Here is a 27066-nt window from a genome sequence, read left to right as displayed (position 1 = left end):
GCAGACCCAAGCCTCTTTGCGTTGTATTCTCTGCCACAGCCAGCCCTTTCTGTAATCCTTGCACTGCCAAGTCTGTGCAGGAGCTACGTGTGGGAGCAGCCCACGGGATTCACAGCCTCTGAAGGGATCTCTAGGTCTATACACCTGAAGACATCCCTAGGAAGTAGATGCTAGAATGACCCCCACTACACAGAGAGGGACATGAACACAGGAGAGACCCTGAGAGGGGAGGCCCTGAGAGGCGCAGGGTTGTCCAGGGTGACATCACTGGCAAGAAGCAGGAGCGGGACTGAATTCAACTCTGTGTCCTCAAAGCTGGGGCCCTGGTTGCGTCCAGACCTCCCCAGAGGCTGTGGGGTGGACTGTGTCAGTGTGACTGTGTCTGGACAGGGTGTGGAGATGGAGAGTGAGCAGTCAGCAGCCCGGGGGGCCCTTAGGAAGGTCTTGTGTGAGGAGGAAGCTTAGGTAAGGAGATCCCAGGAAGTGACCTCACAGAGCCCAATAGAACTTGGAACCCTGGTAACTAGGCACCCACATCCTAAACACAGCCCCCAAGCGAGCTCACTTCTCTAGCAACATGTTTAGTTGCTGCTTCCCAATGACCAGGGGCCGGAGCCCCAGGAAAGCCCCCAAAGACCGATGCAGATGCTGGTGCCCCTCTCACGGCCGACGGCTCTGGTCGTTTACCCGGAGGGACGGAAAGGTAACACCGGGAGGCCCAGGGAAGGCCATTCCAAACCAGGCTACCACTGTGGTCCCATCTGGGCAGCCCTACATCCCCTCCCCATGTGTGCCTGGAAGGGCGGGTTCATGTGGGTAGACCACCGTGAGCAGGAGCAGTCGGTGAGGTGTTAGAAGCCTTGGGGGGTCGGTCAGGTTCAAAGCCCAGGTCAAGGCCGGCTGGGTGGGATGTGGAGTGCGGGGTGGTGCCCTTCTGCCTGAGGTTTATCCCAAGCCCCTGAGGTGTAGGTCTTTCCTCAGGGGTGGAATAATGTGCAGACACAGGTGTGTGCCTGATCTGGGAGAATTAGGACCAGAGGGCAGAAGCAGCAGCAAGGACAGCTGGGCAGGGCTCTGATGCCTCTGGGACGGAGCCAGTCACTGTCTTTGCAGAGCTCCACGAAGAAGATCAGCGTGGAGCTGGCGGAAGGGGATATTCCATCCATCTCCCCGATGGAGGCGCCGGTGTCCCACAGGCCTGGACCAGCAGCTACCGGGAGACGGTCTGCAGTGACAGTGATAAAACCCTCAGAGCCACCAGAAGACCCAGCTTCAATCCCGGGAGAACCATCATACCCACCATGTCCTGCAGCAGCGCAGGAGGCAGCTGAGGCCCCAGCCTCTGTGCAGGGAGCGCCATCCCCTGCAGAGTCTCCTGTAGCATACCAGGAGGCAGAAGAGGCCCAAACCTCTGTGCAGGGAGGGCCATCCCCTGCACAGCCTCCTGCAGGAGACGAGGAGGCAGCTGAGATCCCTGCCTCCGTGCTGGGACAGACATCTCCTGCACAGACTCCCGCAGGACTCCAAGAGGCAGCTGAGGCCTCAGCCTCTGTGCAGGGAGAGCCATCCCCTGCACAGGCTCCTGCAGGAGAACAGGAGGCAGCTGAGGCCCCAGCCTCTGTGCAGGGAGAGCCATCCCCTGCACAGGCTCCTATAGGAGAACAGGAGGCAGCTGAGGGCCCAGCCTCTGTGCAGGGAGAGCCATCCCCTGCACTCTCTCTGGCAGGAGACCAGGAGGCAGCTGAGGCCCCAGCCTCTGTGCAGGGAGAGCTATACCCTGCACAGTCTCCTGCAGGAGACCAGGAGGCAGCTGAGGCCCCAGCCTCTGTGCAGGGAGAGCCATCCCCTGCACAGCCTCCAGCAGGAGAACAGGAGGCAGCTGAGGGCCCAGCCTCTGTGCAGGGAGAGCCATCCCCTGCACAGTCTCCTGCAGGAGAACAGGAGGCAGCTGAGGCCCCAGCCTCTGTGCAGGGAGAGCCATCCCCTGCACAGCCTCCTGCAGGAGAACAGGAGGCAGCTGAGGCCCCAGCCTCTGTGCAGGGAGAGCCATCCCCTGCACAGCCTCCAGCAGGAGAACAGGAGGCAGCTGAGGGCCCAGCCTCTGTGCAGGGAGAGCCATCCCCTGCACAGTCTCCTGCAGGAGAACAGGAGGCAGCTGAGGGCCCAGCCTCTGTGCAGGGAGAGCCATCCCCTGCACAGTCTCCTGCAGGAGAACAGGAGGCAGCTGAGGGCCCAGCCTCCGTGCTGGGAGAGCCATCCCCTGCACTCTCTCCGGCAGGAGAACAGGAGGCAGCTGAGGGCCCAGCCTCTGTGCAGGGAGAGCCATCCCCTGCACAGTCTCCAGCAGGAGAACAGGAGGCAGCTGAGGGCCCAGCCTCTGTGCAGGGAGAGCCAAGCCCTGCACAGGCTCAGGGAGGAGAACGAGAGGCAGCTGAGGCCGCAGCCTCTGTGCAGGGAGAGCCATCCCTTGCACAGGCGCCTGCAGGACACAGGGAGGCAGCTGAGGCCAATCTCTGCGGCCTGGGAGAGCTGGCTCGGGAACCTCCCTCATTAGCACCTCCAGTCCCACCTGTTCCACCTACTCCCTTACCACCAATTTCCTTCCCCATCCTCCTAATTGTGTTTCTCTATTTCTTGGTTTCTTTCATTGATTTTTTTTTATTGTTTATATCTTGATTATTTAAAATAAATTTCACTTTCATCTTTTAACAGTTTACTGTTTTTCATTTTAAATTGTACACTTCATGAGCATTAAGTACATTCACAATGCTGTGCAGCCATCACCGCTGTATGCGTTTAGAGTATTTCATTCTCCAAAAGAACACCCTGTTCTAAAAGCACTCACTCCCACTTTCTCCCTCAGGCCCTGGCAACCCCTAATCTGTTTTCTGTCACTGTTTCCTTTTTTTTTTTAAATCTGTTCAGGATGTTTCCTATAAGTGAAATCATGCCATAGGTGGCCATGTGTTTTCTGCTCATTTATTTTCGCACGGCCTGATAGGTTTTCCTTTTCTGTTTTTATTTGAAATAGAATTTCTCTAATTTGATAGGAAAATCCCAGATGGAGTCTAGATTTGATGTATCAAAGAAAGCCCTTTTGGTAAATATGTGCATAATCTTGGGGTACAGACTGCTGTTCTAAGTGGGACACCAGAGCCAGAAGCCACACACGAAATGCGTTGCTCTTCCTGCAGCCTAAACAAAAACAAGAAAGGGTAGAAAGCTGGAAAGACAAACCAAGAGGCAGCTGAGGCATCAGCCTCCAAGCAGGGAGAGCCATCCCCTGCACTGGCTCCTGCAGGAGAACAGGAGGCAGCTGAGGCCCCAACCTCTGTGCAGGGAGAGCCATGCCCTGCACAGGCTCCTGCAGGAGAACGAGAGTCAGCAGAGGGCCCAGCCTCCGTGCAGGGAGAGCCATCCCTTGCACAGTCTCCTGCAGGAGACAGGGAGGCAGCTGAGGCTACAGCCTCTGTGCAGGGAGAGCCATCCCCTGCACAGGCTCCTGCAGGAGATCAGGAGGCAGCTGAGGGCCCAGCCTCTGTGCAAGGAGAGTCAAGCTCTGCACAGGCGCCTGCATGAGACAGAGAGGCAGCTGAGGCCAAATTCTGAGGCCTGTGAGAGCTGGCTCGGGAACCTCCCTCATTAGCACCTCCAGTCCCACCTGTTCCACCTGCTCCCTTACCACAAATTTCCTTCCCCATCCTCCTAATTGTGTTTCTCTATTTCATGGTTCCTTTCATTGCTTTTTTTATTGTTTATATCTTGATTATTTAAAATAAATTTCACTTTCATCTTTTAACAGTTTACTGTTTTTCATTTTAAATTGTACACTTCATGAGCATTAAGTACATTCACAATGCTGTGCAGCCATCACCGCTGTATGCGTTTAGAATATTTCATTCTCCAAAAGAACACCCTGTTCTAAAAGCACTCACTCCCACTTTCTCCCTCAGGCCCTGGCAACCCCTAATCTGTTTTCTGTCACTGTTTTGTTTTTTTTTTAATCTGTTCTGCATGTTTCTTATAAGTGAAATCATGCCGTAGGTGGCCATGTGTGTCTGCCCATTTCTTTTCAAACGGCCTGATAGGTTTTCCTTTTCTGTTTTTATTTGAAATAGAATTTCTCTAATTTGATAGGAAAATCCCAGATGGAGTCTAGATTTGATGTATCAAAGAAAGCCCTTCTGGTAAATATGTGCATAATCTTGGGGTACAGACTGCTGTTCTACGTGGGACACCAGAGCCAGAAGCCACACACGAAACGCGTTGCTCTTCCTGCGGCCAAAACAAAAACAAGAAAGGGTAGAAAGCTGGAAAGACAAACCACAAACCGGAATGTATTCCTCATGACACAAGGCCAGGGAAAGGTTACGCATCCTTGTGGTCCAAAAAAACACTCGAAAGTCAGAGTTTTAAAAAGAGATAAAGAGCAAACACATTCAACGCCAACGAGAGGTGATACACAGGGGCAGCGTGTGTCAGAGATGCGCGAGCTCCCTGAGGAGGAGACGCGCACATGGAGACACTGTGGAGAGGGCACTGGGCCCCATCAGACGGGCTGGGTTCCAGTGTGGTGACGACCAGACCTGGTGACAATGTGAGGAAGCAGAGGCCCCAGTAGACCCCTAGAGACAAGTGTGAAAGGACACTCCTCTCTGGAGACCAACCTGCAGGACCCATCGCAGTCCCCAGGGGCACGCCTGTGCTGGCGGTACTGATCCCAGGACTTCATCCCACAGAAATTCCTGCCCAACTTTTCAAAGATGTATTTTCCAGACTATTCATCACAGCACTGGTTGCAATAGCAAGCAATTGGAAGGAACGCTACTGTCCATGGCGAGGCGATGGGATCCATCCGTCCCATCTGTAAGACCACTAATATGTGATATCAGCCGGGAGACATGCATCTAGGAACATGAATCTGTGTGTGAGAGAGAGACAGAGACAGACAGAGAAAGAGAGAGACAGAGCCAGAGAGATACGTACCAAATCATCCATGGGGCTCACCTCTGGGGATGGGAATTGCCACTCGCTTCTCTTCTCCTTTAGAGGCCTGCGTGATGTTTCAACTTGATAGAATGTGCCTCTATTCCTCTTATAATTCTAACAAGATTAAAATCACATGTTAATGTTATCCATTTATCATTCATCTTTGGACTGAAGTACATTATTTAGTTTTTCTTTGTAAAGGTTTTTATTACGAAGACAATGTACGTTAATTACAGTAAAAGAATGAATTCTAAGGGAATTAAGAATTAAGTGGAAACTGAGGAGTGCCCTTAACAGGCAGTGTTCACCGTTTCAGTCCTTTGCCTTTGTATGCACGTGTGTGTGCACGTGTGTGCATGTGCCCATTCAGCTGTGTGCATCTGTATGCACATGGGTATGTCTATGTGCAAGTGTGTGTGGGTGTGCACTTGTGGCTATCGTGTGGGAAGGACGGCAGGGAGTGTGCTCTTCTGGAACCTGATTTCCCCAGGGCTGGACCCTGGCCAGTCAATCCTCTTTCTCCTCTGCATCGGCCTCAGAATTGCCTAAGAGCCTCTGCTGGGCAACACGGATCATTTCTGATTTTTCACTCCCGTCATCGTGCTGAAAGGAACACCTGCATCCATAAATCTCTACTTCTTTAGGACCGATCCCTAGAGGCAGAGATTCTGGCTCATAATGTAAACGTGATGTTAAGGTGTTGGTCACAGTCTCTGACCCCCAAGGTCTCCTTCTACCCTGTGATCTTGTTTGGGAACAGGGAGTCCAGAGACCCTGAAGCAGAGACCTGAGGGAGGGAGGGAGAAGGAGGAGCAGCTAGGATGCAGGGGATGAAGGTACCTGGGGTGACCTGCCCAGCTGGAAGGCCTCGCTCCTGTTGCTTCTGTCCCTACCACTCCCCTCACCCCTGGCCCCGCCCCTAACACACCTGACCCCGATTTGGCCTTGCCCATGCCCCTCCTGCTCCCTAACTCACCTGAGCTGAGCAGCCTGGCCTGCCATCCAGGACAGATGATGATGAGGGTCTAGACACTCCTGCCTGCTCCCTCTCCCTCCAAGCAGAGAGCCCCATCCTCAGTCAGGAAAGTACATCTAGGTCAGTGCAGTGAGTCACAGGGACCTCCTTGAACATGCTCCCTCCAGGGGGAGTTCTCAGTTGCAACAGCAGGACCCACTTGAGCTTGTGTGAGCAGAAGTGACTCTTACAAGACAGAGTGGAGGTGTCATAGAAGGTGCCAGAAGGTCAGAGCACGGGGCTAGAGGCTTTGGAGAAGGTCATCGTGCCCAAAGCACACCTCAGGGTTTTCCAGGAGTGATGGCTGCCTCAGGCACTGTGCCAGCCCCAGCCCACATATCCAGCACATTCAGCCTCTGCGATGGAGGGGCCCTGCTCAGTGGGGATGAGGGAGAGAGCCCTGGTGACCTCGGAGAGGCACTGCCATTGGAGCCTCGGTTTCCTCACCTGTGAAGTGGGGTGACAGCCGACCTTTCATGGTGGTGTCAGACAAGTTCGCTGAGGCTGCACCTGGAGTGCCCTGCACCTTCTCAGATCTCAACAGCTGCTAGCTCTAATGAAGAGGAATCAAGAGAGGAGAGATGGGGCTGGGTCCTGGATCCCCACCTGGCTGGCTGACTGCCGTGGGACGAGATGGGGTGGAGAAAGGCATTCCAGAGGAACAGCGGAGTCAGAGCGAGTAGGGCATGCCTGGTGGGAGATCAGAGTGGGCAGAGGCGAAGGGCCTCAGGGGGCTCTGAGTGGGGTGACATCAGCAGGAACAGCTCACGGTGATGAGCACTTACCGGGGCCTCTGTTCTCCTCTTGAGCTATCTCCTTGAATTCTCCCCACAACTCCTTGGGGGAGGAGCAATTATTGTCTTCATTTCACTGATGAGGAAACTGAGGCTCAAAGAGACTTGCCCCCTCTGTGCCCTGCAGAGTGGCAGAGCCGGGATTTGAACCCAGTGCCTCTTAGACCCCTTGGGCCTGCCTGAGAAGGGCTCCCCCATGCTGAGAGAGGGACCTCTTTTCCCTAAAGTTCTGAGAACTTTTGGTCCTGATGCCCAGAGAGACCTCACTCTGCGGGGGGATAGGCTGGTCCTTGGTACTGGGAGAGCCCACAGCGCCCACAGCTGGCCATTCCCCGGCCACCATACCCAGCCCCAGGCAGACGGAGTGGCCCTGTCCCTTTAGTTCAGTGATGGCTGGAGGCCAGAAGGGTGCAGGCCCCAGGGAGGCCGGGACCCCTGAGCCCGAGGAGGCCACAGTGCAGGACAGTGGTTTGCAATGATCCAAAGTCAGAGAAACAGGGGTCCTAGTCCCTGCTCAGCCTCTTTCTAGCTGGTGATGCAGGTGAGGCTCTCAGCCTCGGTTTCCCCATCTGTACAATGAGGAAATAACTTGGCCTCCTGATGGGCTGTTGGGAAACTTCCCTGAGCAATTGTTTGAGCATCTCTAGCCTGGTGCCCGGAGCGTGTTAAGAGCCCCCTGCCAGGCTGTCACAGTGGTCCTCCAGGGCGCAGGGTCTGGGAAGTCCCTCCTCAGGTTCCCTTCCTGCTGCCCTGCTCCTGGGAACATTCAGCATTGTTTGAGGAGGAGCTGAAGAAGATCCAGGACCACACTGTGTTGCAGGTGACGGAGGCTCAGCGCTGGGAGGACAGCTGGACATGCTCCATGCCACCGTCCAGGGCTTGTGCTGTGACCCCGTGTGAGCCCGCCACAGATAAAGGCTCCTCCTGTGTGGATCCAGCTTCTGTGGTTTACTCACTTACTGCTTCATTCACCCAGTCATTCCTTCACTCATTCCTTCACTCACTCACTCCTGCACTCATGTACTCATTCATGCATTCGTTCATTGTTTCACTCACTCATTCAGCCAATACGTTCTGGTCCCTGCCATGGGCCGAGCACTGTAACTTCACCAGTGAGTATGACCCCACGTGGTCCCTGCCCACCTGGAGCTCACATCCACTGTGTGACCTGAAAGAGGGCTGTCCCTCGGGTTAGCAGGGGTGATGAGCACCAGGAATCCGCTTCTGAAAGTAGAGGCCACCCATGCAAAGAAAAGAACGGAGAAAACCCATGCTTGGCACTTCATCGACAAAAAAAAATAATTAAAAGTTAAGAAAAATAAAGATATCCTACATTTAACAAAATGTGGGTTCTAATCACAAGTGTGCACTCATTCCTACAACCAATGAGAAGTAATCCAGAGTGGACTGGGTATTGTATCACATTCTTCCGGCCAATAACAGCATTTCAGTAAACATGTTCCAGGGCCTCATGATTTTCCTAAGGCCTCTGTGATCCTCCAACACTTAAATCTTTCTCCTTGGAAGCCTCTGTCCTGTCCCCCTCCTTGTCGAATGGCTCTTCCACTGTCCGGGGGCCTACCCTGCACGGCCACACGCGTCAGCGACTCTCCACGTTGTGTGGACAGGCTGCCCGCGTTCCTCCTGCAGCCTCGCGAGCTCCTGTTGCTTTGGCAAGGTTGGGGTTTTCCCTGGGTGATCAGCGGGCGTCCTTCTTTGCAGCGGTGTGCGTCTCCCCACGCTGCGTCTCCTCTGGCGACTCCGGGAGGCAGGCCTGTGTCCCCGTCTCACAGGTGAGGAAGCTCAAGTCCAGAAAGCTGGACAACCTGCTCCACGTCACAGCCAGCGTGCAGCCTCCGCAGAGTCTGGGCCCCAACGCAGACAAGGACATAGGGCGAGTGGTTTGTCTGCAGGTGAGGGAGGAGGCCCGAGGGAGGCCATGGGGAAGGGAGCCTGGAGGAGGAGCGCCAGGGCGGGGCCTGACGAGGGAGCACTGAGGTGAGCATCCATCCTAGTCCTGCTGGGAGACGAGATCCCACCCGGACTGGCTGTGTGCCCGTGGGTGGAGGGTTTACCCCGGGTCGTGAAGGCTTCTGTGCTGCAGGCTGGCACAGGCTCGCAGGAGAGGAAGCTCCCGCTGCAGGAGAGAGCCCTCAGGCAGTGGATGCAGGTGCTCCAGGGGGACACTGTGGGCCTGCCGGGGACTGGCTCCCGGGGACTGCAGGGACTCAAGTGGGCTGAGGGAACTGAAGGGCAGCAGCAGCAATGTCTGCAGCGGGGGTCTGCACACATGTCCCACACGTATGCCCCCAGAAAGGCTGCTCTGCATGGCATTTCTCCCCCCAGACGCGTAGTTGCCCCAAACCGCCCCTCCACTCCACACTCCCAACTCCTTTCCACTCGTCTCAGGTTACTAGAAATTCAGAATATTTTAGTTGGTGTTGGAGCCCAGAGACTTTTGTTTGTCCTGCCCATGTTCTAACATTGCTGGCTTTTTAAAGATCTCAGGGTTTTGACTCCAAAACAGCAAGATGATGAGGATCCCAGAGAGCTTTCTGGAAGCAAGACTTGATGCTTTGCAATACTGCCATCCCACCAGCTCTTCTCAAAATCCCTCCAGGACACAGACTCACAATCTTGGGTCCTCAGATTGCTGAAAGGATGCGCCTTCAGAAAGTGATCGGCGTGGGTCGGCAGGACGCACCGAATGGTTGAGTGAGGAATTCAGCCAATCCTCTTCCCGGAAAGCCATGATCACACCGGACGTGCTGTCAGAAAACAACCTCTGGGAAGAGACCGAAGACATACAACCAACTGAGGAGCATGTGAAGCTGAGGGAAGAACAGTGAGAGTCGTGGTGTTTTTGCCCAGGGCAGGTCCCGTCCCCACCCCCTCAGTGTGACGGCCCTGTGAGCGGCGCAAGCCTGAATGGGGGTGGCTTCACTGTCAGAGGTTGCCCACTTGATGTCGCCATGCGTGGGCAAAGCCCGGCCCCTAAGCATTTCTGGAAACAGTAGCCATCTCAGTGGCAAGCTGACGTGGAAGGTCAACTTTGCAGCCGCCTGAGGTTGGATCTAGAACAGAGCAGCGAATCAGCCAGGAAGGTGAGACGGACAACCACACAATGAGACAGACACAGCGGCCTTGATGGGCTGCACGTAACCCCAGGGGGTCTGGAAGGTGCTGTGCTTGTGCAGGCCTGTGCTCAATCAGGTGAGACCAGGAAGATGGGCATTGTGGGGATGCTTAGAGACCTGCCACCAGCCTAGGCCCTGCCCCCAGGGGTTGCTGCCTCCCAGGAAGTCCAAGTTGACTGAGGGGACAATGCCCAGCCCTGTCGAAGGTCCCTGTCCACTCTGGGGCTCCCATGGAGAGAGGCCTTCCCACCTGGAAACTTCTCCCCAGGTCTTCTTCAGAGGCTGAAACGAGGTGCTCTCAGAGCAGAGAAGACGGTGAGCAGTGAGGAGAGGCTCCTGAGGAGTCGGCCCTCCTGGGGAAGGAAGCAAATGAGCTGGGAGGGTGGAGTGGTCCCTGCCTGCTCTGGCCTCAGCCCCCTCAGTGTACATCTCCCTCCTGGAGGGGACAGGAGCCCAGGGAACCCGGGAGAGCACACCCGGGCCGCGATGAGCAACACTCCCAAGGAGGAGGATCTGAGCTCAACGCAGGATCAGCCCAGGTAGGAAGGGAGCCTTTCGCCACCAGGACACTCGAGTCAAGGTCAGCGTGCCCCTGCAGGGATGAGCTCCCTGCCTGTTCTATACGTCCCTGTGGACCACTGACTGCTTAGGGACTGGCTTCTGACCAGCAGACCCAGCACAAGTGACAGGACGACCCTTCCCAGATTCCATCACCGAGGCTGTCATTCTCTCTCACTCGCTCTCTTGTGTTCCCTCTTCCCTCTCCCCTTGCTCCCCTCTCTCAGTCTGTCTAACCCCTGGACCTGGGGACATACATGGACGTCCTGAGCTCCCCTATGCAGAGGCCCACGCAGAAGAAAACCAAGGGAGTGCCCTGGCCAACAGACAGAAAGGAGCCAGGCTCTCAGTGAAGCTGATCCTGACCGAGCCCACAGGAGTAAGCTTGACAGCACATCTCACCCTGGTCCAGCCTCAGTGGAGGCCACAGCCCCAACCTGGAAGTCGTCAGCTCTGTTGTGCAGGATTCCTGGTGTAACTCAGGACAAAGGCACCCTCAGCTGGCAGGATATTCAGCTGGGTATTATGGTGTGCCCAGGGAGCTGTTTGTAAGCTTAGATGTGTGACGGCTCCTGGAATGAAAAGCCCAAGGATAGAGGGGACTTGGCAGCATTAGTAACTGCGGATGCTTCTGGTTCCACTATCATAGGCTCAGCCTCTGGCTAGAGCAAACTTATACCTCTGTTTAAGAAACACACAATCATTAGCTCCTTTGAAATGAGAGTCAGCTTAAGTCAAGCAGAGAATGCAAGGTGGGCTGTTAAAGCTAGAAGGACCCTTAGTAATCACTGGGTCCAACCCCTTGGTAAGAGAGAATTATGGTTTGGCAATCTATGATCTCCTTTTCTCTGGGGACTTCTCACTGTGGTTATAGAGGCATCTGCCATGTTATTCCTTGAATGGAACCCTGATTACAGTTGATTGGTGCGAAGTGAGCCAATTAGAGTTTTTCTGTGGGAATTATGGAGCTGAAACATCTGTCCTCCTGTTGGGAGCTGGGCTTTATGACATTATACTTGGAAATTGTCCAGGGCTGCATAGTTTTCCCTCATGGGCCAGAGAGACAGAAGAAGTAATCCACATATAGAGAGAGGAGTTATGCAGATGTATAGCAAGGGACACGTCTGGGAGATGAAGAGAGAGTCTGCTGGGGACTCAGTGTGTCCTTAGAGCCAGTTGTTCCTGAGGCCAGACACATTCCTCTCACAGCTCTGGATTGCTGCCCTTGTCCCCATAAAACAGCTGAGGACCCCTGTGATAGGGCCCCCTATGTGTTTAAGCTGTTCCAGATCAGTTTCGGTCACTTGCAATCAAAACAGTCCAAACCAATAGGCTCCAAGTTTTAAAGAGGAGGAAAGTGATGCCGAGGAAGAAGGACGTATTTCACCATGTGACACCGGAGGCCCATTCTGTCCTGAGAGAAAGAGCGTTCTTGAAATCACAAAAGCATATGCCAAACTGTGGCTCATAATACTAAAGGCTGATTCAGAGGACTTGACAGTAAAAATTTCATCCAGAGAAAACCCATCTCTTCTGTCTGTTTTTGAGGGGGGGAGGGGAATCACAGGGAAACTGGCCTGACACGGAGGCTTCGACCTCCGTTCTGTCTGCCAGTCCCCCGTGGTCATCCCGCCGGCACAGGCTTTGGAGGAAGTGGAGTGGACCCTGGCGTTGTGGACGTGCATGTGGGGTCACCAAGAAGCTCGAGAGCCGATCAACACAGCACCTCTTTCACCCCCCAAAGCTGAGGCCCACGCCAAAAAGTGATTACAATTCTCTCCAGAATCAATTAAAAGAAAGCTATTTCCATTGTTCCCAGGCCCAAAATGGAAAACTGGGAAATTTCTTAGGTAGAGCCAAATGAATTTTTACAAAAGCTTTGAAGTATATTCATATTGCGAGGACACTTCTTATCAGCCAAAGGAAAATAGGCGCAGATCCTCTTAAAATAAAATGAAATTTATGGACACAGGATTATAGCTGCCCCAAGGTGCCAAAAATGCTATGTTTGTAGAACCCAAATCATTTAGACACCCTTCCAAATCCAAGTACTATGTTTTGCTTCCGATATTTATGCTGGACCTGTTACCCCACGCTCTCCGCTTCCTGCCTATGCAAAGTGACTGTGCATCAGGAAAGGCCATAATGTTTAAAATATTCTCAAGCAATTTCCTGCTTTATGGTAGGCATCCTCAGAAGTAAATGCCAGAAAGCCGTATAACAAATGCAAAATCCTTATGGTCTTCTGTGAAACTACTGCAGATGGGTAAACTGAGGCTAGTTGAAAACACTACACCTCAGTGGCTTAGCCAAGGAATAATAATGAAATCTGAAAACGTCGAATATATGTAGGAGCCTCTTTTGTGTCCTGTATAACACGCCCTAAGCTGGCCTCTGGCTTTAGCTGTGGCAGGTATCTCCTAAGTCGTTTTAGTGACCGCTTCAAGGACCCATCGCAGAGCTCCACCTGCCTTGTTAGGGTTCTTGGAGCCATACTCAGCCACAGGTGCCCCCAGCTAGGCTGGAACCAAGGCCTCCAGGGGTAACCCTCAAACAATTGCTGATAGGAGTTAAAAGATAAATTTCTCATCTTCTAGTCTTTTGAAGCAACAATACAGATGTGCATTTTATGTGATTTCCTAACAGAACTGAGCCTCAGTTGCCTACAGCAGTAACAATCTTAGCACACATTTTACTGGATTTTTCTCTTCTATATGACTCTCCCCATTCCTTCCTTGGAATCACCTCCCAAATAAACTGCCAGCACCCAAGTCCTTAACTGAGACTCCGCTTTTGCAGGATCCTAACTAAGGCAGTGTATAAATCTGTCTCCTTGTATTCATTAGCATATCATTTCAGACTAATTTCCTGCTCCTTGGTAAAATCCAGTTGCCCCAAAGACACACTTTCTTTATTATGTGCAGGTGCTCACTGTTTTGTTGCCTCCAAGTTCCAGGTGAAACTGTTCCGTACTCATAAAGGTCTCAAAATTCAACTGGCTAAGACTGTGCCACATGAACATTCGTCTGCTGCATGAACCATGACTCATGACCAATGGACATCCCATTGGTAATATTAACAGAAACAGCTACTTATTTAATGAGATCCTCCTCTGTGTCTTCTGCTCTATATATTTATTTGGAATGTCCCTGCAAGGTGGGCATTAACAATACCACTTTACAGATGATGTAGAGCCTTGCTTGGCCGATGAGTGGTAGCGCAGGCATCCAACCCAGATATGCATGGATCCAAAGTCCATGTTCTTTGTATGAATCTGGGATTTTTGAGTTTCCTCTACTTTCTTCTATAAACTTACCCTGTGTCCTATCTGGTTTTCAGTCGTTAGACCACCATTGGCCATTTGCCATAGTTAAGTGCACTAGAGAAGAGGAAATACCCTAACCTTTAGAGAGCTATTTGATACAGATCCGAGCTGACACGGACACCAAGGGATCTAAAACAGCATTGTGGCCTCTATTAGGGATTTATGCAGATCAGATGACAAATTGAATTTTGGCCCAAGTCCATCTGACAGTGTTTCCAATGGGTCCTCACACCTATCTTAAAGTTATTTTCCCAGTACACATATGCATAATCAGGATGGAGATCCTTAGCAGCTGGCAGAATCCTCATGTTGAGTCCCTGTTAATGTGGATTAAGAGATAGTATTGAAGGAAGGTCCAAGTGGAAGCCCTTAAAACTGTTCCTCCCTGGTCCTGGCCAAGATAGAATCATGACATCCCAGGAGGAATTGCATCACCCTCAAAGACTTTAAGAATGCAAAAGTGGTGGTCCCCATCATATCCTCATCTAGTTCACCTGTGTGAGTTTCAGCAAAAACCAGATAGGTTACAGCAGATGACAGTGAACTACCATAAACTTAACCAAATGATAGCTCTAATCATAGTTGCAATGCTTAATGTGGTATCTTACTGGAACAGATAAATATAGCCTTTGGTACTTGATATGCATTTATTGCATTTGTGAATGTGTTTTTTCAATCTCCATCCAAAAAGAGCTTCGAAAGCAGTTCACTTTTACATGACAAGGACAGCAATACACATTTCCCCATAGTCATCTTATTAGTAACTTATTTTAACTGGGGCTTGATAAATGTTTTTTGGGTAAATGAGTGGAAACACTGAACCCCAGAAGTATCCAAATTTCTAGAACTCAGGTCACTAGCTTGCTCTTGTCCTCAGGATCTATTTGTTTGCTCATCAGCTCAGCTTAAGAGAAAGATAGGACTTCACTTCAAAGTCCTTTCATTACAGAGTAATTATGGTTCAGGACATTTTTCTTTTCATTTTCTATTTTGACATAATTTTAGATGGAAAGGAAAGTTTTAAGAATAGTATGAAGAATCAAAACCACAATGAAATACCACTTCAAATGTACTAGGATGACTAAAATAAGAAAGAAAATAACAAGTGTTGGTGAGAATGTAGAGAAATTGGAACCCTCATACACTGTTGGTGGGAATGTGAAATAACACAGCCACTTTAGAAAACAGTCTGACAGTACCTCAAAAGGTTAAACATAGAGTTAGCATATGACCCAGCAGTTCCACCCCTAGGTATACACCCAGGAGAAATGACAACTTTGTCCACACAAAAACTTGTATATGAGTGTTCATAGAAGCATTATTCATAATAGACAAAAAGCAGAAACAATCCAAATTCCCATCAACTGATGAATGGCTAAACAGAATGTAATATATCCAAACAACAAACTATTATTTGGCAATAAAAAGAAATGCGTACTGATACGTGCTACAAATCTTGAAAACATCATGCTGAGTGAAAGAAGCCAGTCACAAAGGACTAGACATTGTATGATTCCATTTATATCCAATAACCAGAATAGGCAAATCTATAAAGACAAAAAGTAGATACATCTTTTGTGATAATGACAGCTTTGAAGAGTACAAGTCAGCTATTTGGTAGAAAATCTCTCAATTGAGTTTGTGTGATATTTCCTCATGATTATATTGAGGGGATGCGTTTTGGGCAGGAAGACCCCAGAAGGGCTATCGCATCCTTTTCAGTGCATCCTATTAAGAGGTGCATGACGTCAAGTTGTCCCATTACTGGTTGTGTTAATTCTGATCACTGGGTTAAGGAGTTGTCTACCAGGCTTCTTCACTGTGAATTTACTATTTTCCCTTTGTAATGATTAAGTATTTTACGGGGAGCTATTCTGAGGCTGTGTAAATAAACTTAGTATATGGCATTTTGGTTGTGGAAGCTGTTTGACGTCCTAGTCCAATCAGAAGGGAGGAAAGCTGGTCTGTCACAAACTCTTTACACCTGGCCCTTCTAGGAAGCAGGGCCAATTGGGCTCTGCACCACATTTAACCCTGCAAAAGAGTGGAATAAACACAACAAAAGGCCGCCTCTCCTCAGATAAGGGCTGGGCTTAAGAACTGGAAGACTGAGGAAGCTTTCTGCCTCCTTAGCCGCCGGGCACACACAGAGCTTGCCCTGCCTTCTTCCCACCTCCAGAGATCCCTTGCCCTTTTAGCAAATAACACAAACATGGGTGCTCACTCAGCAGGGACCCCGACTTTGACTACAGCAGACCAAGTAAAAATCATTGTCCCTGCAGTTAAACGCTTCTCTTCTAGATTGACAGAGATTGGAGGCTTGGCTGGTCACTTTGTCCTCTTGGTTTGTCCACCTTTAGGGAACCTCTTCCCCTGGTGAAGCCCTACACTTCCCTCAGCTCCTGGCCTAATGGGCATTTTCTCAGGGAGGACTTGCTGGACACTAGCGCCCCTCCAGGCAGGATTAGCTCTAGCTCCCCCTCATTTGTTCTCTCAACTCTTCCTTTCCCACTTGTACCTCCCCAGCAATGAACTAACTTCCAGTGTGATTGCCCAGCGGATGGCCAGCTCACTCCCCGGAACTGGCACTCCACAACGAGAACACTGTCTTGCTCCCTGCTGCAGCCCTTGTGCCAAGCACAGTGCCCACAAGTCAATGTTTGCAGATGGACGACGAATGAATAAGTGAATGACTGACAAGCACTTTGCCTTTCTTCCAGAATCAATTGCATGTTGTGGTAGGCTGAATAATGGTCCCCCTAGAGAGACCTAAGTCTTAATTCCTGGAAACTGTGAATGTTACTTTATATGGCTAACAGGGCTTTTCAGATGGGATCAAGTTAAGGCTCTTGAGATGGGGAGATTATCCTGGATTACCTGAGTGGGCCTGAAATACTCACAAGTGTCTTTATAAGAGGGAGAGAAGGGGATGTGAGGGTAGAAGCAGATGTTGGAGTGAGGCGGCCATGAGCCAAGGAATGTTGCAGCATCTCAAAACTGGAGCTGGGGGGCCGGCCCAGTGGCTTAGCGGTTGAGTGTTCGCGCTCCAAGTGGTCGAGCTCCACTACTGGCAGCCCAGGTTCGGATCCCGGGCGCTCACCGACGCACCGCTTGTCGGCCATGCTGAGGCCGTGTCCCACATACAGCAACTAGAAGGATGTGCAACTATGACATACAACTATCTACTGGGGCTTTGGGGAAAAAGAAAGGAGGAGGATTGGCAATAGATGTTAGCTCAGGGCCGGTCTTCATCAGCAAAAAGAGGAAGATTGGCATGGATGTTAGCTCAGGGCTGGTCTTCCTCACACACACACAAAAAAACAACAAACTGGAGGGGGCAGGGAATGGATTCTCCCCTGAAGCCTCAGAAGGAACCAGCCCCACTGATCCCTTATCTTAGCCCTTTAAGACCCATTTTGGACTTCTGACCTCCAGAACTGTAAAAGAATAAATCTGTATCATTTTAAGCCACTAAGTTTGTGGTAATTAGTTATAGCAGCAACAGGAAACTGATACACATGTCAAATATAACTGGGCAACTCACAGACATGCAACTAGTGTTGACATTGATGCTAATGTTAATGAGCCTGTCCTGTCTCTCTAAGATGCTCTTATTGGAGGTCAAAAATATATTTGACATTGTGATGATGCATCACATTATTAGCAAAGAATGAGCCCAGCAGAATTGCTAGAAAGAGAAAATAATCCATATGTGAGTAATATAGAGTTCAAAGAAATATTTTTTTAAGAACTTGTCTCAGCTTTCTTAACTCTGCTATTCAGAGGGAAGGCAGATCTAATTTACTAAAAGATAATATCAGGAATTCATAACTGCAGGTTTGTTAACTCCCACACAGGTACAGTGATCCTGTGATATAAGCGATACAAAGACTTCCCGGAATGCTATCAGATCCAGCCGGAAAGAAAAGAGCCTGTTAACTTTGTGCTAGGCTGGAGTTATGGAAGAGATTACGGATCTGTGTCTATGGCCAATCCAACGTGTGCTGTGCTCCGTGATTGGATCCATTTGCTATCTTCTTGGAATGAATCGGTAGGCACAGCTCATCTTGTGGAACCAGAAGGGAGGGTGTCTTTCAACAGAGCGAGGGAAAGGGGGTCAGTTCACAGACATTATCCGCAGTCCAGATAAGTTGCGGAGGCGTGACCCCTCAGGAGTGATCTTCGCTGACTCGAAAGTCTACGTAGCCGTGGTCTGAGAGGCCTAAGGGAGGCTTGGATAATTGAAATTTCTGTCCCTCCTTCCAGGAAAAGACGGTGTGAGGACTGAATGGATTGTGCTTTTGAAAACACTTGGTCGATGGGACCGCGAGCGAGAGACTCACGTTGCACTTCTGCCACTGGTGTGGGCTTGGGCTTTTCGGGATGGGGAGAGAGCGATCAGCCATCCGCCAGAAAGAAGGTCTCTGGGAAAGGGGCCTCTGGTCAGTGCTTTGGCGAGTGAGGTGCGCGGGGCGCAACATTTAAGGAGACACTGGCTCCCTGGTCGGGGCCTGGACTCTGGGGCCCAGGGGTAATGAGCAGCGTGGAGTTAGACTGCTTGCGCCCAAGGCCTGGCTCCATAGCCACCGGCTGAGTGACCTTGGGCAAGTTATTTGCGGGGCCCCAGCTACTTGTGAAAAATGGGCCTCATGATAGCAGCCGTCTCAGGGGGCCTCGGGGAGGTCAAATATCAGGTGCTTAGAGAAATATCTGGTATGTAGTGAGTGCTCAAATATTTTTAGTTACAATGACTTTGATTATCATTATCGTTAAGAGAAACGTGAGAGTATTTTAGACATTAAAACTTTGCAACCAACAAGAGGCAACAAAAGGAAGAGGACTGCACCCCCACAGTCATGGAGCCAGCTGAGCTTCCTGGAAAACGGGCAGAGGAAGATGCCCAGGAACCTGGGTGAAAAAGGATGAGTCTATCTCTTCACTCCTTTTATTCTACACCCCTCCCCGCCCCCACATTTGAAACCCAGTCACAAATGCCTTGTAATTTGCTGGGGTCTACCTTCCTTCCCAGCCATCAAGGGTTCTTCTTGGCTCTCCAATCCAGTGTTCTTAGAGCTTTACAATGCCTTTATTCTCCAGCCAGGGCGCTCTGCCTTTGAGATGTCATTACCCTGCGAGTAGCAGCTCCTGTGCCTACACAATGGGAGAGGCAATCAAGAGCACACAGATAAACCGTGGCTGCCAGCTCTACACGCTCAACAAGTCCTCTCTGTGGACAATTAGGGCCAAAAGATAAATATTGACACATAAGACTATTTCCTCATTTATTTTCTGTTGATTGTGTGGGCAATCTGATGGGGCAAAATTCCACTTTTCTGAAAACTAATTCTTGGCTAATAGAAACAAATAAAGTAAAGGCTTCATTTCCCATAATGGGTTGGGCAGGCCCATTGTGCTGAACTGCTAATCGGATTAAATGGACTCCTAGCTCTATTTGTAGCCACCAAGCTCCCTTGAACATTTTCCACATCTGAAGATTACCCATCATGGTGGATCTCTTGCTTTTGAAATCAAATGGAGAGAAGCAAGCAAAGGCTTGAAATTGCAGCAAAGCCCGATTCCAAGCAAAGTGCAGGATGAGGAAACATACATGCCCAACCCTTGCAATAAAGCAGACAAGCTGAGAAAGTCCTTCTAGCCAATGACTAGAAACCAATTTTCATCCTTATAAATATATATTTTTTCTTTTTTTAATTGAGGTAACATTGGTTTATAACATAAATTTCAGGTGTACATCATTATATTTCGATTTCTGTATAGACTACATCATGCTCACCACCTGAAGACTAATTACCATCGTACACTGCACACATTTTTCTAATTTTCTCTTTTAAAAAACCTGACAGTGACAGTCTTGAAAGTGTAAGCGTGCTTTGTGCATCTATGAGAAAACTAGAAGTCTTGCAAGAGTCGTTCTTATCCACCGTTCTGGGGGGCCATGCATCTGTCTGATTTTGCCAATTTATCTAGAAAATATTACAATTTAATCTGTGTTAATAAAAGACCAACAGAGTAACAACACCTGGGGTTTTATGTGTCTGGCTGGCTTCTATTAGCATTTAAATCTGCATCCATTACATTAGTTCCTTAAAACAAACACAAACATTTATGCGAGTGACAATTCAAGTTAGCCTTAGTCAGTCTTAAATAATGTCACTCAACTCGGCATTTGGACCGAAACCTGTGAATCATGAGGTATATTTTTGCTTACAGTCTGATAATTTTCAAAGCTATTGGCAACCTGGGAATTTTCCTTCCTTATCACCAGGGCTCAGCTAACTTCACTAAGACTAATCAGGCCAGGAATCATTCATTCAAGGATTGCACGATCATGTTTTTCTTTAGCTGTGACAGCTGCCTCAGCCACATTAGCAATGCAGATTAGCCAGCCTATTTAATAGGTTAATGCAGAACACGTGAAAATTGGGTTTAATCCCCAGTGAAATAATCTAACATTTTCACGTTTCTTGATGTTGGGATAGAGACATTGCTGGTGACTCAATTAGGTGTAATGTAGATCAAAGCAAATTTACCTTCTGGCTGAAACTTCCCAATAGTTTAGACAGAAGAATATAGCAAGGGTCCTTTACTAATTGGCGAATAACTGTAGGGAAAATTGCACTGGGAACATGTAGGATGTGATCAGAACTCTTTCGGCCTAGGACAGACAATTTGTGTATTTTGCAAACATCTGCATCTATCACTTTGCCGTGCCTCCAAATGATGCTGCAGCTTTGCGGGGATGCAAACACCTTGTACCAACCCATTCATCCTTCGGGCATAACTACCATAAATGGGAACACTCTCTCCCTCTCTTAATCTGCACCTTTTCCATCTCCTGTCCAGGAGTATCACAATTGTGTTCTGACTGGGCCTGCATTGTGAGGGGAGGAGAAAGAGAACGAGAGGGTGTCTAATGTTTTCATTCTGGCCAATAGCATATCAAATGCCCATCTCTTTCAATCATAAAGGGAAGGAAACAAAAAATTACATGCCCTCAGTTGCCAAATTATTTTTTGCCTTGACATCTTAATTCTTAATCCTTGTGTGTGGCAAATCAGTCTACTATAGGCAACCAATCAAGCAATTATTTCTAAATTATATTTGCCCAACTCACATTGATTGGCTATTCTTTTCTTATTGGGTTAGCTCATTAATTCTGAGCAGCTTGCTTATTATGCCTTCCTCATCATTTTCCTCCTGAGCCTATCTGCTCCAGCCAGCCTGCTGATGTTTCAAGACGCCATACAGGAGGAAAAAAAAAAACGACCAGTGATCTACGCATTGTCTCCTCTAGCAATTACAATTCACATTGCTGATTAACTTTGATGTGAAAACTAATGAGATAAGACAAGTTATCAAGGCGGACCTGATCATCATTCCATTTATACAGCATTTGCCACTGGTGAATGAGAAAAAAACTAATGAAGACGTATCTGACAGCAGGCTGAGCGGAGGCAGATTTTCGTTCGCCATCAGCAAGAGTTGTGCTCCCTTCTCATGGTCTATCTGAGACGCTTCAGAATTAGCTTAATAATGAAAACACTTCATCTAAATGGACACATGTTTACATTAAAATAACTACATGATAAATAGATGGCGGAGATTTTATGCCTTCTTGAGTCTAAACAACAAAGTAAAAATGTGTTCCAGTATTCACTAAATCATTCAGAGGAAAATTCAATTTAAGCTATTATACTTATCGCTGAGCGGGTGTCCCCTGTTTACAGGTAGCAAATGTCGGTTTTCAGAGGGCGGGGGAAGGGAAGCGATCTGGGCGGAACAGGAATGATTTACTTTGTGAAGATGGTAATGGGCAAATAAACAGAAGCACAATATTGGTGAAGCTAATGAACGTTGTTCACACGGTAATAACTTTGTGGTGGGGAGATCCACTGGAATGACATTTCTAGCTGTACATTTTTATAAGTTCTCTTCATTTTCCGACCTGAGACACTGGAGGTCTCTGCTTTCTCTTCATGTGTAAGTGTAGTTCCACTACCCTCTACATGTAACATGTATTACTTTTCAAAGAATAAATCCAAAGCATTTCTCTGCATAGATTCATAGTTTTTTTCCTAACAAATTAGCAAGGAAATGCAGATATTATGCAGGAAACGTAAATTTTCATTGGACACAGTTTTGGGGGTTTAGCATTAAATGTTAAGAAAAATATACATGTTATTAAATTGGTTAAATAGAGTGGTTACGTATGAGCTTCAATAAAATTCATAAGTATTCATATGGTTAAAAGGATTCTAACACATTTTTTAATCTCTGCAACATCTTTGTTATATTAGCCTTATAAGTATGAAAGGAAGTAGAACACTGATTATTTTTACAGATAACACTGCCTTCACAGTGAGTCATTTTGCTACTTTGGTAAATCATTCCCAAAAACATAAGAAAAGGAAAAATGTTCATTTTCCTAGAAAGAGCTTCCTTCTCTATAACATATACAAGTGTATTCTGTTTTTCATACATAAACATCATGGCATAATATTCCACTCAAACGTCATGGTTAAAACCAGAATGAAAAAGCAAAAATAAGTTGTGACATATCAAAGCATATCTTTAAAGGCTCCTTTTTTTGTTTTTAGTAGGCGGTAGTTTTTGTTTTCTTTAGTCAAATATGATTTGAAATATTTTAAGGCAACTGTCCACAAATATCATTTCCCGTTACATTTTTTAGACTTAAAAAAAGAAGAAATATAATAATATCAGCAACTATAATCAATTTCTCTCCCTTCCACTGTACTCATCCCCAGCCGTCACAAACAACAACAGCAAGAAAACAAAACAAAAAATTCACAAACCTACATTTCTTGAGGGGCCATACTAGAGAAACCTATTGCATCTGATGAAAGTTAATCACAAGTACTTTTTAAGGATGAGGAAACAAATTAGTACTCCAACGAGGGATTAAGTTTAAAAGCTCTTCTCAGAACCGAGGATAAATCCTATATATTAGAAGACACTGTAAAAGTACTTGCGTAAGAGCTAGAGGCACAAGTGGAAAGTTGACCCCCGAGATGGTGTGATGATGGAGTGCTAAGTTTATAAAATTCTCCCACAATGAATGGACCCTGTAAATACAGTGCCTACTAAACACAGAAGCAATTGTACTAGAAAACGGGTTTCCAATTTTGACTCAAGTGACAAAATTAAACCCATGTGAACAAGGGCTGACCCATTTCTTCTCTGGAACCCGTCTCCTCGCCCTCCCCTCCTGATGCACTGGCTTCTCTTTTAGCCCATCTCTTGAATTCTCTCCTGGCTATGTTTACCACTCAATTCTCATGTTAATTAGAGACATACACATCCTTATTAGTAACCCACGTTTTCATTAGCACAGCCCACCCGGCCAAATGAAAAACCCGGGAGTGTGTCTGCGTGTGAGCCAACAATGCAGAGATGGCCATATTCTTGAACACACATATTTAACATTCTTTCCTCCCTGGTGTAAATTTTCCCTTTCTATGTACCCTTATTACACTATCTCTAACATGGGTGGCAGATTCCTTTTTAGCCTATTTCTTTAACCTATTTTAATAAATAATTACAGGCAGCTACAGAATTTATTCATTCCAGAGGGCTACCTCCTTCACATTTTTTTCCAGAGGCACAGCTCAAGGAGACATGGTGATAATCAGGGGGCCTGGAATCCCGTCTACACAATGTCATTATGAGCTTCCATTTAAAATGAAAAATGTATATTACAGTTAAAAGCGATACAAGGTTAGCGCCTCTTCCCAGGGACTGTTTCACAACAAGGGACACTCTGGTTCCATATTCAGGAAAGGAGCTGGAGGAAAATGAAAGAAAATAGAAAGCACTACAAAATCTTTTTAAGATATTAACAAGCCCCTCATTGAGGGAAAAGAAAGACTCGTATCCTTTGTCTTTCCTACAACAGGGAATAATTATCTTTCATTGGGTTGTTTGAGAATTTTATTGCTAAACCAGTTAATCTACTTTGTTAGTGTAGTACTTGGGGCTTTATTTTTTTTCCTTTCATAAAAAAAAAAAAGAGATCTTATTTTATTTTTCACAATTTCTTCGATGTGCCCTAGGAGGTGTTATACTTTCCAGTGTATCGATTTAAATGCTCACAAAATAGGGTTTCCCTCTCAGGGCTGGAGTCCCATTCATCAGCCTTCAAGACCCTCATACTACAAACCTGGTTTTATAGCGCTGAGCCTGTAGCTGAATGTTTTTCTTCACTTCTTCAAAATGCCCCCGTAGAAGAGCACACTGGGTACATTTCACCCATCAACTTCACTTCTCCAAAATCAAGCTTTACCCCATCTTATTCAAGCAAACATTTAGAAGCATCTGAAACGGAAAACTTACTCCATAGCTTAGCTGCAGAGTGGGTTTGTAACATTTATCTTTGGAGGTCTGAAAATAAATTCCTTTAATAAGTGCTTGCTTGAAGTGTGTTGCTAAACAGTTCCTCCAATACATACCCTAAAATTTGTTAACTGAGCTCCCTCACCATAAATGATTTGATAATGGAAAAAAAAAAAAGCCTCGCTTTGAATTTATATATATTTCAGTCTTGACAAATGTTTTATTTAAAACAGTTACTGTGCACCTTTTGATTTGGAGTTTAAAGTAAATAATATTTGTACATCTGAAACATACTCAAGACAAATGAAAAGCCTCTAGATGCTTTTGTGTGAGATGTTGCAGGGCTCTACAATCTTAAAAGGACAACCTCAATTAAGCTCATTTTCATCTGGAAAAAAGTAGCAACTGAAAGCTGAATATATTAGATAATACATACTTGCCAAAGAGCATTCTCCTAGAGATTAAAAAAAAATTTTTTTACAGAAAGAAAGAAAAGGAAAAAAAAAGAGAAAAATATTTTGATAACCAACCCAAAGCTGGCCCTGAGTATCGCTCGATGCTAATTTTGTTTGAAACTGTTCAACTAACTCTGAATAGATATCCGTATTCAACAAAGACACAATTAATGGCAACGTTTCCTTCAGCCTCAAGACATCATAACAAGCTGCAAAGTACAAAAAGATTTTTATGGGAACTAATTTAAGGACAAAGGGTTGACCTCTCGCATTTCATTAACTAACCAGAGGGAGGAAAGGGAGAGTGGCCGTGCTCATCCTCGTTCATTTCAAGCAGCCAATTTCAAAATGCAAATTGCAATCTGCAGATGTTGGAGGCTGATATAGATATTTTTAAATATCATTTGCTCAATTTAAGGACATCAGACATTTGAATTTTGAGTAAAAATCAAAACCAATTTTGGGATTCGTTTTTGGTCGGGGAATGAATGTATTCATGGTGCATTGAAGGTCTTTAGGTTAGCTATGTTTTCAAGTGTCTAAAACTATTCTTGCAAACCATTAATTTTATATATTATTTCCAAAACCTTTTAATGGAGACGTTCCATTAAGCTCTACATTATTCCTGATTATTGTACCAAGTGAGAAGTGGTGTATTTTGAGTACAGAGTTGAGAAGGATAAAAGCAACCGTCCAAATCAGACACCTGATTCATGAATGTATTCAGAAATGATGTGCTCTGGACTCTGCAGTTTGCTTAAGGTGATACCTAAAATAAAATCTGAGAGGTTTGCCTTTACAAGACATTTACTGGGCATGAAAAAAGTTAAGTGCGTTACTCCTTTTAGAATTCTGACCTTTCCTACCTCCATTTTGGCTTTATTTTTTTTCTACAGCACTTTTCACTATCTGGCTTACTGTGTGTTTTATTTATTTATCTTTCTGTCTGTCCCCACTCTCCACTTACTAGAACATACGCTTCAGGAAAGCAAGGACTTTTAGCTGTTTTGACCACTGCTGAATCTCCAGTGTCTGTTCCTGTACTGTCCAATATGGTAGTCACTGGTCACATGTGGGCATTTAAATTTAATTTAAAATTTATTAATATTAAATAAAATTAAAAATTCAGTTCCTCAGTCACACTAGCCACATTTTATGTGCTCAACAATCACATGGGCTAGTGGCTCCTGTATCAGAATGTGCAGATATGGAACATTCCCATTGTGCATGGTACATAGTAGGATTTAATAAATATTTGTTGAAATTGAATTTGAAGGCCTGGAAAAGGCTATTTCCAGGGTTAAGAGATGTTCCCCTCATAGTCATGTGCTTAGATTGAGTCAGGAAAACATGGTTTACCAGAGAGTTCTCAGTGTGTTATCATATATTATTTCACATATTCCCTCAAAAAAGGTAGATGCGTGTTTTGTGGTTTTGCTGTGTTTTGTTTAGAGTAGAAAAGATCATTCAATTCACTTTATCATCTCTTCATATAGGATTTATGAGGTAGGTTCAAGAAGATAGCACCAATCTCATTTTCAGATGGGAAATGAAGGCTCCAGGAGAACCCGCCACCACGAGAGGTTGGAGAACATTGGAAGATGCCTGTCATGGGGCTCACGTCTTCTTGCTCAGACTGGAGTTTTCCTAACTAGTGCAGCCTTGCCCATGTGCACCTGTACATGTTTTGGGGAGGCACTTAGTGCTTCATTTAACTGAATTAAGCAATAACATTAAAAATAATTAAAATGGCTTGCACTCATTAATTATCATCATCACCACCACCATTTATTAAATTTGACTATGTGGTGGTCAATGTGTCGATTTTACACATATTCTCTCGTTTAGTCCTGACAATAGTCGTGTAATGTAGATTATGCTTTCCCAAATTTACACTCAAGGAAATGGAAGTTGTAAGGAGGGAGGGGTGAGGTGCAAGGAAGCCCTGTCATCCCATCTAGAAGAAGAGCATGAGGGACTTTGACCAGAACTGGGAGGGGCTGATAGCCACTCCTTGCGTTAGTGGCAAGAGTCTGCAGTCAAACTTACTCTGGTTAATATTTTCACTTCCTTTCACCTTAGGCCAGCTTGTCTTCCTTTCCCTTTATTGACTGGTCAATTTTATGGTACGATCAGACATACTGGTGTTGGATATGAGAAAAGACTAAAAAAGTACTTTTGGTGCCAAGATGTGGAAGAAAGCGAATATTCATTTGGAACCCTCTAAGGGTTTGTGGGTAGTGGTATACAGAGTATGATGCCCAGAGCACAAAAGAAGGGAGGCCAAAAGAGAATTAAGGCATCTTCCAGTTCTTCTACCTATGTTCCCACTGCTTGTTGTGGAGGCAGATTGTTAGGATGATGGGAAAACTTGAGTGGGGACAGTGGCACTTGCAATGGCAAGAGGGCTTTTGATTCATTT

The sequence above is a fragment of the Diceros bicornis genome, unplaced genomic scaffold (genome assembly GCF_020826845.1).
Source record: "Diceros bicornis minor isolate mBicDic1 unplaced genomic scaffold, mDicBic1.mat.cur scaffold_181_ctg1, whole genome shotgun sequence".
NCBI classification, from domain to species: domain Eukaryota; kingdom Metazoa; phylum Chordata; class Mammalia; order Perissodactyla; family Rhinocerotidae; genus Diceros; species Diceros bicornis.
This window is presented reverse-complemented; position numbering follows the sequence as displayed.